At 41.6% G+C, this 13,442-nt stretch overlaps 1 protein-coding gene across 4 annotated transcripts in view; it reads right to left on the bottom strand.

Moving 5' to 3' along the window:
• Dab2 (DAB adaptor protein 2) overlaps positions 1 to 11,440 on the bottom strand; it is a 49,857-nt gene extending 38,417 nt beyond the window's left edge. For 2 of the 4 annotated variants that reach the window (XM_027401359.2, XM_027401361.2), the window contains exon 1: positions 10,836 to 11,440. The gene's annotated coding sequence lies outside the window, so the exon portion shown is untranslated. The remainder of the gene's footprint in view (positions 1 to 10,835) is intronic. The other 2 variants (XM_027401357.2, XM_027401358.2) reach the window with 1 other exon arrangement.
• Positions 11,441 to 13,442: the final 2,002 nt, after the last annotated feature.

Below are 13,442 nucleotides of genomic sequence, written 5' to 3'. Positions count from 1 at the left end.
CATATTTACAAAAATGAGGGGTGAGGTGGAATCATGGATTGTACTGGGATTCCATTTGTAGCCTTTCTTCATGGTCTCTGTTAAGCTCATCAATTCAACATAACGAGTTGGTCTGCAAGCATTAGCTGAAGTCTTCTCTCTATGGTAGCATATGATTTGACTCTTTTTTTTTTTTTTGTAGGAACTTTTAGCATCAAAGAATGCAATTCCATGATTTGTTTCCTTAGCTAAACTCTGTAGCCCTATTCAAAGAGAAGTCTCTTTTGAAAGTCATTATTAAATCTCTAATCCAAACTTTATTAAAAAGGCTCAAAATTATAGACAAGGAAGTTAAAGCAGATTCTCAAAGGTTGTGATGGAACTCTTCCAAATCCGGAGACTTTGAGTGAAATCTGAATTTCGGTGATTGTTTACAGTTGCAGCGTAAACTTACAGAAGCTAATGTCTTCTGTAAGTTACATGTTGTAGAAACATGCAAATAATTAGCTCCACCAGGAAAAAAAATGAGAGAGAATCTAAGTTTTGTCTGTCCTTCTAAAACAAGCAAAAATCCAATTTCAAGGAAATTACTGGACATGTCTATGAGTAAAGCTTCTTTTCTGGAAGCAAGCAGACTCTCTGGTTTTGGGGGTTCTCTACCCTAATACCACTCAACACCTACTCTTTGATCTAATAAATTTCCTTATGGGAGAAAAACAGTTGGTAGGGTACTTGCCTAGCATGCACAAGGCTCTGCATTCAGCTGGTAGCATAACTAAAGTAGTGTGGTGGTGGACATTTGTACCCCTACTCTGTAGGTAGAGGGAAGGGGATCAGAGGTTCAACAACTTTCTCAGTTACATAGCAAGTTTGAGACCAATCAGAGCTACACACATCCCTGTTTAAATAGGGGGTGCATCCCTTTGAATATGCCTCTGACCCATACTAGCAAGGCAAAACCTAGAATGAATGTGTGTTCCTACTGTGTGGTGGGAATCCTTGGGTATATCCATGGGCAAAATGGAGATCTCTTTCCTGATGAGACTGTACCATTGCAGGCGGAACAAAAAGTAAATGGAGGGATAATTGGTCTGTTAAGGAAAAGCAGAGCAGCCCAGGAACTTTGCAGAGCATCACTGGGGATGGTTTGGAAATATCAAATGTTCACCACATACCAGAATGCTCTCATGCAATTCTTTGGTCCTATTTGATGAGGAAAGCTGACTTACCCAAATTAAGTAAGCATCCTTGCTTTTGATGCTTTTGCCTCAACCTTTGCCTTGGAGCACCACAGGCAGAAGGGATTAATCATGCCCCCCCTTCCACCCAACCCCACCCTACCCTGCCCCCAGGGCTGAGTACAACTTGTACAGGGCAGAAAATCTATCTGGGAAATAAGAATTCTTAGCAAAGAATAAAGAGTATTTCTATCAGCTGAAAAAGGATACAGGATGGGGTGCTCGTGATGCCAGGGGAAAGATTGAGAGTCAGGTCAAGCTGGATTGCGGTGCGTTTGTGGCACTCTATTTTGTCTAGACAGTACCTGGGAGACTGAGGTTGAGTGATGGTGTTGAGGTTGGGGTAGTGACAAATCTGAGTACTCGAAAGAAGGCATCAAAGGGTCAGATGGCTTTGTAGTATGATAGCTGTGTGGACGTGCCACTTTGAGTGATTCAACACTGCCGCTTTCTTTCATTGAAATACCCCACTAATCTCCTGGGAGTCTTGCCTTTTCATCACAAGGTAAAGGTCTAATGATCTTAAATGTCAGATTCAAGGTCATCCCTTCTAGATGAGCAATGATGCCAGTGACCCTCAAACTTCAAATAAACTGTGTCCTAAATGTGGCTTTCATAAAAGCCAAAGGCCATTCTATATTATGCCCTTTATTCTATGACCCACCTTATCTTTAAAAAATGCCTATTTTAGAAGTGAAATGCCACTGTGGAAGTGTCAACTTAGAAAACAAAACAAGGACATCTTTTGTCAAAGGCATCTATAGACTAAAATAACCACATTGCTCTGTCTTATTTGAAGCAGTATGTTTCCCCAGTCTGCATTTCTTATGTAACTATTGAAGTCCGGAAACATCAGTACCAAAGAAAGGTTGGTAAGGAAGGGCAGGCCATTGCTAACTCTTATATAGTTAGAATGTGAGGTTGGGGTGGCATGTACTTTTATTTTTAAAATTATATTTTTTTCCTGGAGATGTGTTAATGTATCAGAGAGCAATATTTAAAATTCAAGTAGAACTTGGAGCATCACAATGATAGGGAACATGCCTAGGGTGCTAGCACGCATGATCTTTAGCACCTAAGAAAGACAATTAGATGAGTCTCTTAGGATTCAGTGATACTCACCAAGAGCTTCTAGGTGTGTCTAGAGAAGTGCCCATACCCAACCTGCAAGAATGTCATGGACATCATTTTACTGATGCCCATCTAAACCTGCTAGGAAAAATCTCCTGAAATACTAAAAATTCAGCAGTAAGATTATTTTTAAAATTTATTTTATTCAGATTTGTGCTGAGTGTGTGTGTGTGTGTGTGTGTGTGTGTGTGTGTGTGTGTGTGTGTGTGTTTAAACATATGTGTACAAATGCCTGGGGAGGCAAGAAGACACATAGGATTGATTCCTAGTAATTAGAGTTACAGGTGTTTGTGAGTTGCTGGATATGGCTGCCAGGGTCTGAAATTCAGTTGAATAAGAAAGCATCTTAACCACTGAACAGTAAGTTTTGAATCAAATAATCACACTTTGAAAAACTGCTTTGATGGTAGGATTTTGATGCTGGTTAGGCTATGACCAGTTCTTGGTTTCCAGCTATGTTCTTGGACACACTGGGAGCAGTCTAGAGACTAGTGAGCTGGCAGTGTGATGCCACCAGCACTTAAGAAGGGCTAGTGGAAACTGCATCTTAAATCACAGGCCAGCTGCACAAGCAAATTTTAAAAGTTAAGTTTCTTACTGGGTGTGGTGGCTTACGTCTATAATCCCATCAATGGAGTCGGGTGGGACCAGCTAAGGCAGGAGGGGGTCAGCTTGGGCTACACAGTAAGTTCCAGACCATCCTGAGCTATCATGGAAGCCTCTGTCTCAAAAAAAAAAAAAAAAGCAAAGCAAAACAAAATAAATAAAGTTTAGTTGCTCTAATTGCATAGAAATTATGTTAATTCAAAGCAATTATCAACCCTGACCTTTAGGTCACTGTATTCTCAATTTTGATAGTGGACATATGTAGGTCCTGAAACAAAGGAAGAATGAAAAGTTGTCCTTGAATGGAATATCAGCCTGGAAACCATGAAATGTAACTGTTATTAGCCAGGTCGTTACAACCACTAGGTAAAGCAGGCTTTTGAGTTGTGACAAACATTCCAATGACAGAAGAAGTTAAACCAATGACTTGGAAATACCACATCATCTGGAGAATTTTAGTAACACCTTGTCTGTGTTTCCCCAGACCTGAGCAGATATAAACTAGGGGTACATGTGGATAGTGCTCACTATAAATTACCAGAAAGTTAAAACAGAGTTCAGAATTGTTTTATTTATAACAATAGATAAAGGGAAGCTGAAATTTCCCTGTTATGCTCAGTCTACAGCAAACTATAAGTAAGTCATAAATGAGAATGGCTTGAATTATTCACCTGGCCATCTGGTCATTTATTGCATTCCTACTATGTGCCAAGCATTGTATTATCCTATTATACAATAACAAAGAAGACATGGTCTAATAACAAAGAAGACATGGTCTTTACTCTTAAGGTATCTACAGCATAGGACAAGAAAATGTTTGTTAGAATCAATGCTAAATGGTTTGGAGATGTTTCCAGTTAGCATGGAAATCTTTGCTATCAACATTTAGTAAGAAAAAATTAACATAAATTCTATATGAATTGATCTCTTATTGATATGAACAATGGTATGGGACCACCTTAATGTATAGATTATCTTGCCAACAATTTTTAAATCTCTTATGGTCATACTGTAGTCTCAAGGAACACCTTTGTGGCAATGAGCTTTAGAAGGAAGAACTGTGCAAGGTAGGGCCATTAAAGAGTATACACAGTGTTTTTTTGTAAAATTAACTTAAAATCCAAAGTCATGACTCCTCACTAGCATCAAAAACAAACAGAAGGAAATATTGCATTCATCTGGAAATGAGTTTCACCACTGGAGAAGCATAAGTGACTGAGAGGAGATGTCCATGGCCTTATCTTAGTACCAAACATGTTACTGGATCCTAAAGTCTCAAGAAAGTCATTTTCCCATGAGGTAAACTCCTTATTAAAATGGAACAGCTATCATGAAAATGTAACCTTCTCTCTCTCTCCCAAGTCCTTCCAGCTAGCTTTGGTTAAAGGGCACTCACTGCTTAGTTACAAAAGCATTCACCTCATGTTATGACAATCTTTGTCAAAACAGTAGTCTACCCTGGCCCCTCACAGAAATGTCCACAGATGGTGGCTGCAGGAAGCCTCTGCACATGGGTGGCATTCTCTGTCTCTGTCTCTATCTCTCTCTGTCTCTCTCTTTCCAGGGTTTCTCTATACAGACCTAGCTGTCCTAGAACTCACTATGTAGACCAGGCTGCCCTAGAACTCACAGATATATATGCCTTTCTCTGCCTCCCAGTGCTGGGATTAAAAGCATGTGCCACGCCCAACTAATGTTTTGTGAATGGTAATTAGCATGTGTCTGCTAGCATGCATAAAACAAATAGTTGTATCCAATTTTGAATTTAAACCAATGCTTAGTTATTATAAGTCCCGACAGCTAAATAAATCAGAATTGCATCCCCCAACAGGGTTTTTTTGGGGAAATCAATTATAACATCTCTGCATCAAGTTATACTTCAGAAGACAGTTTGGATAATAAGTGAAATTTGTTATCATTCCAATTCAAGTCTGTCCATCCATCCATCCATCCATCTATCCACCCACCCACCCATCCATCCATCAATCTACCTACCTACCAATCTAAATGTTTTCTGAAAACTCCTACCTATATAGGAATTTCTGCCCTGGTAGAAATTAATATTGAACATAATTAACTATTGATGGAAGAGCTGTGTAACCAGCTATACATTCGTTTTACACAGCAAAAGTGGGGCTGCATTTGTAATATTTAATTTTGGAGGGGACAAATATGATGACAACAATAGCAACAAAATCAGTGGTGATATAAATAAAGCACAGGCAAGGCTTCCCCCACTTAAAGCACAGAGATTGGAAGACCTAGTGTTTATGTCCATTGTGATTTTTGATCCTGACTCAGGACAGTGAATAACTGGTTCAGTCTTCACTTTCAACACCTCTGACATTGCAAATGCATTTGGCTTATTTCTACAACACTAAAAGATAACATAAAAGCATATTAACATATGCATTACATCTCATAGATGATTAGAACAGACTTTGGTCCTAAACAGAACAAGTAAAACAAAGTGTAAAAACTGAGGGTGATAGGGCATACCTATGCAGCCCTTGGGAGGCTGAAACAGAAGGATCAGAAGTTTGATGCAGGCTTGGGCTCCTGAGTGGGATCCTATCTCATAAAAGAAAGTGGGAAGGGAAGATAGGGAGGGAGGGGAGAGAAATGGAGGGAAGGTACTGAGGGAGCGGAGGGAAGAGTATAGGGAAGGTCATAGAAAGGGTGGGAAAAGGAGATGGAGAAAGGAAAAATGAGGTTATATAGGACAGCATCTATGCTCAATATACACACAGGAAGAAGTCATGAAAAAGTGTTTATTTTTCGTGTTCAGGTTTTTAGGTATAGATTAACTCTAGACTAAAAAGACTCCATTGCCCTGATCAGACCAAAGTGGAAACATGAAAATTAGAATTTGTTGGTCTCTTCTGGTTTATGAAATATTGCCATATTTCACAGCTTGACCCTCGTATTTAATGGTTTCAAAATATGAAAAAAAATCTGGTTTAAATCTCAGCTTCCCTGTGTTCAGTGTCAGAATTGAGCTTATCAAAAATTCACCAACAACATAAGACTGTTTGCCAGCATCCGCCCAGCCATTTTACCAAGGATGACAGTTCCAGAACAGTCGCTTGTCTGCATCAGCAGCCATTCTCAGGAACTTTTTCCATTTCCCTTTAGCTGTAACTTTGAGTCAATTCATTTTACTGAGAGGAAAAATGAAATTCAGATGTTATACCTATTGTTGGTTTGCAGACGTGATCATTTGTAGCTCAGAGCCTGTTTCTGAACCACTAACCTGTGCATCTCAGATCGAGTTCTCTAATATATTTCCAGATGACACCCCGTTACTTCAGTTGGAGGTGGGATCTCTACTGATACCAGTCATTCTCATGACTGTTTTTGCAAGGTGAATGTGGTAACTAAGGGTTAGGGACATTGAACAGCCATTTTTTTAAAACTGGGAATCAAATCCAGAGCCCTGTACATACTTGGTAAGAACTCTACCAATAAGCCACATGCCTAGCTTTTAGTAGCATTTCTGAAAAATGCCAGGCCCACTATTCTATTGCAGGTTGGCAGAACTCTAGATTTTGTGTGTATGGCCTCACCTGATGCAGACTTCTTCCTCAATTTCCACTCACTGGGGTTGTTGTTTCTCCACTGCCAACCCAACACCATGCATCACTTAGATACTTCATAAATATTCAGAGAAACACTAAAACTCAATTCATCTTCAGAATCTGATGTGGAGCAATTGGATCATACTGGAGCTAAGAAATGGAGGCATCTTTTTTTCTGAGATAAGTAACCTATGCTGACCTCAAACTCACTACATAATGCCAATGCCCTTTACCTTCTCATCTTCCCACCTCCACTCTTCCAATCCTGGGATTACTTGCATGAGCTACAACTAGTTCAGAATGGGGATTGAACCCCAGGTCTTGAGGCTGTTATATAAGCGCTCTAGTGAATGAGTTATATTCATAGCCCAGGTTTTTTGTTTTACTACAAGTTATGTATAATGAAAGTTAAGTGGGGGAATGGATTGATCCTTCCTAAGACTCACATCTCTCTAAAAACCAAGTGTGGTAGATTTATTTACAGTGGAAGCTCTTGTCTGCACTTCTGGGCATGGCATGGAAAACAAATGTAAAAGTTATATGGGCCAGAGAAAACCATCTGGTTTAAGGGTAATGGTGTAGTTTACTGGAGCTCTTTTTAAAAAGCTGTTGGCTGAGACAGTCTCCTAATAAGTGGAGATTAATTATACTCTTTAAAAATCTCAGCCTAGGTGAAAGGATTTAGAAGTGAGGCAATGTGGTAAAACTAAGGATTATACACATTTTCTTGGGATCCAGCAGGCTGTGGGTAAAACGTTGTAGGATGTGCTTTCTCATCTTTTTGAAACCCAAGATGCAGCTAAACATAATTATATTTAAATAGTTTAGCTCTATTATTTCTATGACTGTAGGAAATGAAGTCCGTTGTTATTCTTTCCATTGAATGATTGAATCATAAAACTGAATTACAACTGTTATTCTTAAGATCAAGTAAAAAGTTTGTAGACTATAGCTGGGCGAGGCCTCCTGCAGGCTTGGTTCAATCAGTTTCGAGTGGAGATCACACTCTACAAAAAGTTCTTTATAGCTGTGTAACATACACCAAGTGTCCAATCCTTAAAGGGTGACTTCAGCTTTTACAAATCCACTTACAAATGGCAGTTTATATGCCCTCTGTAGATCCTTGTGTATTTCAACCTAATGTATTACATCATATTCCTAAGGAAAAACAGACTAGCTTTTACCAAGAGAAACATCTTAAACCTTCTGCCTGTCACTCAAGCTTCTTCCAGGTTTAACAGCATTTTAATTTCATTTTTTTTCTTTTGTGTAGTGTTGGGGGTTGAATCCAGGGTTTTATACACATAGGCACCTGCTTCACTCTTACCTCTTACAATAGTATACCATTGTATACAATAGTATACCAACATTCTAGAATTCTTACTTCCTATTTTTTCCTTACCCATTTCTCTGACATTTCTTGAAAATCTAAGAGATGGCCGTCATATTTTCTGCTTCCTGATCACTTCCCTAGAACTAAACATTAAGTTGGCATGTCCCATTACTGAGAATTCTTACCAGCTTACATCAGCCAAAGGTCACTTGCCCCCAGCTAGTTTGTGCAAGTTGTAAGAGGGACAGAAATTGCCAAGCAACTTCTATACTAAGGTAATAACGGAAACTTTTTTTTAGCCCTCATGGGTTGTAATCTAGATGATACAAGAGCTAGTAAAGACTAGAAAGTTTATACTGGAATTAAAATAAATTTGACTGGTAAAGGAAGGGCAATGAATAGAGAGAGATTCTACTTTACTGAGTAACTTCCATTTTTAGACCAGGAAGCAATTTGTTCTGATTCTGCTTGCCCTAGAGAGACAAGTTTCCTCCCAGGGTGGTGGAAAGATGCAGGAAGGGGAATAACCATGGCAACCTGCCCAGCTTTGTGGGCCATGATAGTATTGGGGCCCGTGTCCTGGTCTAGTCACTAGTTTAGTCAGGGTGGTCCCTCCTTTTCCCACTTCCTTGGCTAGAATGCTGACCTCAGGAGAAGGCTCATTCTTTCTCTGTAGGGAGTCTGAGAGGGTGTGGGGAAGATTTAAATGAGACCAGAGGTCATTCTGACCAAACCAAATAGCAGGCTTCCATGCTGAGAACAGAGAGTAACTGTCTGTTCTAGCGTGAACACAAGCAAACGCACAGGCTTCCTTAATATTGAATGCTCAAATGATTGACATTTTCCAGATAGGTAAATGGTAGTCACTTTTGATTAAGAAATTCTCCATTTGCTTTCAGTGTTCACAAAGACACTTAATTCAGTTGTTCAGGGGGCAGAAACAAACAGATAGGACAAAGTATTCTAAAGATATAGATTAATTTATCTCCCCAGTGTCCCTAAATACTATTGTTCTTCCTCAGATAAGAAAAGAGAACTACTAAAAGGTCATTCTGTGTGCCCAAGGTCTTCTTACTAGCCGTGGTGTGGATGCTTTCACCCACTACCCAACTGTGCTGTTTTGGCAGAAGGACAGACAGCAGCTAGCATACAAATGCATGAGCTGCTAGTCCTTTAAGAGTTCCAGCTGGCCTTTAATCCCAGCAGAGGCAGGTGGATCTCTGTGAGTTCCAGGTCAGCCTGGTCTACTGAGCAAGTTCTAGGACAGCCTCCAAAGCTAAAGAGAAACCCTGTCAAAAACAAAAACAAAAACCCACAAACAAACAAGATATTCATCATCATTTGTACCCTGTAGCAGGACTTGGGCTTTGTCTCTAAGAGGAGACCTGATAGTTCACTTCTAACTGACATGATTAACCCACTAGGATATCTTACCATGATTTAGATTTCTCTTAAAAACACTTACTTGTTGTGAACACTCTGTCATCTAAATGAGACTTGGGCCAGCCTCTGCAATTCAGTAATAGTGCTTCAACTTCATAAAAAATTACAACTCCAGGGTGATTGAAAACAAAACAAAATACTTCTTGCTACTCAGGTGCTTCATATTGCCAATCTGCTTCCCATTCTAATTCTGCCTAAGTGTAGGAAACCTTATACAGGTAGGTCGGTTACATAACCCCCAAGCCAGTCCCATTGCAAGTCTTCCAGTTGGGGCAACTCATGCCCCTTGTGAACTCCTTTGGGCAGCCTTTTCACACATTCCAGCATCCTAGCTTTGTCTTCAAGAATAGGAATGATTAATCCCCCAGTGGAGAGCAGGAGGCAAAGAAACAGGGTGTTTCCAAATTAGCCTGATCAAAGTGGTAGTGGGTTTAGGCTCAGACTAGGAGAGAAATGAAGAAGCAACTTCCTGATGGTCTCACCAGGAGCAGTTTCTCACAATGCTTCCTGATGGCAGAAAGCCACCCAGCAAGCCATGTGTTCCTGGTCATTTAAATTTTCGGTAACAGGGATATGACTGAGCAAACCAGATCAGCTGGTCAGCAGCTCCCAGAAGCCTTTACAACATCACCATGCCAATAGGATCTTAAAAGCAATACCGGTCACCCCCAGCAAGCCCACAAAAATCTGTCTGTCCTGCAGAGTAAGACCAGAAGCAGGTCCAACGAACGGCAATTTAGACTTTAGTTTAACCCCCAAAATTATAGTAAGGTTTTAGCAGAAATGTTTGCCTATAATCCCATGACTTGAAAGACTAGACCTTTAGTGTCAACCTGGGAAGAGAAATGCACCAAGACAGTCTCAAAACACCAAAAGAAAAAAGGAAAGAAGAAAGAACGAATGAACGAACAAACGAACCTCTGGATTTTGTTCTTTCTTCGTAAATCAGCGAGGCCTAAAAACAATGCTGTGGTTACCTTCCCAGCCTTCTTTACATCCTCAGGTGGAGATAAACTGTGGTATCAGCATCACCAGCCCCATAAACATATCTGCACTAGAAAGACATTCTTCCCATTCCTCCACAGTCTATCTCTTCTGGTCATAGTTAAAATGCATAGCTTAGCCAGGTGTGGTAGCCTCTACCTACAATCCTAGCGCTCATGGGACAGAGGCAGGAGAACGGTGAGTTTAAGTCTAGACTGAGGTGCAAAGCAAAACCATTTTAGGGCTTAGGGAAGTAGCTTGGTGGCTGGCCAGGCATGTCCAAGATCCTGGGCTTATCCTCTAGGACTTCAGCTGAAAGAGGGAACATACTAGACTAGGGACAAACAGTTTGTAGGGTAAAGATTGGATAAAAGGCTGGAGCTGGCAGTAGGGAGAGAAGGGATTTGTTATTAGTCAAAAGCATAAGAATCCAGTGAGCTTTAGGACAAAGTGACTAAAGACATGGGAGAATGAGCTGTGTCTGAAATACATGTCCCAAAAGACCCCCACACCTCCTTTCTCAAGGGGTCTAGCTTATCTTACCTCTGAGTTTTGTTCACTGTGGCATTCCTTTTCCCAGATCCTGAGCTGCTTTCCTCGGGAAAGCAGGAATTCCCAAAGGTCCCGATTTCCCAAGCCGGTAAACTCCTTCCAGCACTGGTGTGCCCTGCCTTAGGTCAAGGGAGTGGAGTGGTAGAGCCTGGGTGGGTGAGGTACCTGGCTAGAGTAAAGCAGCCTAATCCAGGACAAGAGAGCACCATGACAAGCCATTTGGTAGCAGCAAGTCCCGAATCCTGGCTAGTCCTTCCTTTCTAAACAGTCAGTCACCGCTTCCCTGTGTGCAGAGCCCAGGCCTCAAGATTGTAAGAAAGATAGACTATACATCTCATCAGAACCATTCCAGTCGCCTTATCAGGTATCTCCAAGATATTTTGGCAAATTTTCTGTCACTACTCAGGTTGGGAGTTGTATCTACCTCGGTCCCCCTCCACTCTCCTGCTTTGCCTTATGAGGGTCAGAACTATTTTCATCAAGTCACTTTATAGAGCAACGACAACATTTACTATTCATGAAGTTGCCCCCTCCGTAATTTTTAAATCTTTCCATGTGTCTGGAGGCTCGCTCCTGCTCTTCTCAGTTTACAGAGTGGCTCCCTTCCTTCCAAACACAGGCTAAGAAGAAAGGGGAGAGGGTGTGTGTGTGGGGGGGGGGGTGCCCAGGGGTGGAGATAAGATCCAGCTTCTTTAAGTGTTTCGAATCCAGTTAAATTTCCCTTTGGATTCAAGCAGCTCCCATCTGAAACCCACTACAGAGCTGAATTCCAGGCTCCGGATTAAGTGAAGAAGGAGAGAGGGCAGGAAGAAATAACAGACTCAGCTCTATGCTGCAAAGAAAACCGCTATGTTGACTGGGGCTCTGAGCTTTTAACACATTGTTTTTCGTCCCTTTTCTTACTTAAGCCTTGCAGCTAGTTTACAACTGTCAAGAAAACAGCGTTCAAACGCTTCGGGGATTTAAGACAACTTTGTTAAGTCGCTTGGGCAGATAGTTTCCTAGGAATGCTAGTGTAAGACAAAGTTCACATTTTTAATGCCCTTTGCTGTCAGTCAGCAGAAAATAGCTCCTTAGAGGCACAAACCACGTCCAGCCTTTGTCACAAGGCAAAACCGAACACCCTTCAGCAGTTAATTAGGTGGTCAGCGGCCACACCAGCGTCCTCCCTTGGATGTCCCCAAAGCCCTTTAAGCACCCCGCGCGTGTATACACACACACACACACACACACACACACACACACACACACACACACAGATGGGCTCTTTAAATGTCACAGGATGGTCGTCTGGAGTCGGACCCCAAAGGTAAAACGCATTCCTTGGAAGCATTCCACAGATGTCAGGATACAAAACCACGGCTTTCCCCGGAGTACACTGTCTCATTTGTGAGATTCCCCACCACCCAAAGTAGGCAGCCAAGACGGGTGGGAAGAGAGAAGCCAGCAAAGGAGAGAAGGAGGTCGGCACAAAAATGGGATGTTTTTGCTGCCTGGGCTTGGTAACTCCCCCTCAACGTGCTACGGAGTCTTCCAAACTTAACTGTTTATTAACTCGCGCTGCAGGCATGGAGCCCGGAGCCTCCTGTGCTCTGTGCTCCTGACCAGCTGGGGGCGATCACAGAGACCCAGAGAAAGAACTGTGCACAGCCAGGGCCAGCAGCCCCATACTAAAGGGGGCCAGGAAGGGTGCATGTAAGGACAGGAAAGGGAAACTCGGAAAGGGGTGGGATCCACTAAGTTGCGTTTCACAGATCCGTTCCCAGGATTGACACTTCAAGTGGCGTGGCACGCGAACTCATTCTAAACCGCCCGGAGCCTTTTGAACAAAGAGATGCCTTTACTCCTCACTTTCCCTACATGGGATGTTTGGTCCCAGGTCTGATCTGCCCTATCTAAAACAGAGCATGTGACTGGACTGTCACATTTGAAGAAATCAGTGTCCGTTAATCGCAAATGTGGACGTGCTTAAATAGGAGGGAAACTTACATGTGTCCTGTAATGATATGTGCTTGTGTTGAAGTTTAATACCACGCATACAGATGTAAGGTCATGTTCTTTCTCTCTGTGAAACTGGCCTAAATGAAACGCTTTAGCGTTCTTCTAACTCATCTAATGATCTACATTCATAGTATAAAGAAGTTATACTCTGGTTTTCTTTCCAGTGGACATCCACCCACACACAGATAACTTGATTTTGATTTCTAGTTCCTGCAGCATTTTTTTTAATCCCTGCATGAAAATCTTGAGATATGAGATGTTCAAAAATGTCACTTTCATTGCTCAATTGTTGATGCCTGGCACAGTGGACCCTGGGAATTATATAGAAGCTTGCAATTTCTTTTCTGCATATTTTAAAGCCAGGAACAGTTACCAAATATCCATAGAAACGGTGATGTTTTTTAAGGACATAGGAAACCATGCTTTGGGAAGGCCCCCCCACCTCCCCTTCCCCCTCCTTCACTGCGATTCACTTTCTTATTTCATTTAATCCTTTTGTTCTTATACCCCCTTCTCTTGTCTGTTTTCCTCCTGCTCCTCCTCTTCCCACTGCTCCCTCTCCTCCCTGTTCTCCTGTTTGTTGGAAGGAGAATGTAC

Source organism: Cricetulus griseus, chromosome 2 (genome assembly GCF_003668045.3).
Source record: "Cricetulus griseus strain 17A/GY chromosome 2, alternate assembly CriGri-PICRH-1.0, whole genome shotgun sequence".
Lineage (NCBI taxonomy): Eukaryota > Metazoa > Chordata > Mammalia > Rodentia > Cricetidae > Cricetulus > Cricetulus griseus.
The sequence above is the reverse complement of the archived record's forward strand: the minus strand, read 5'-3'. Positions and strand labels throughout refer to the sequence as shown.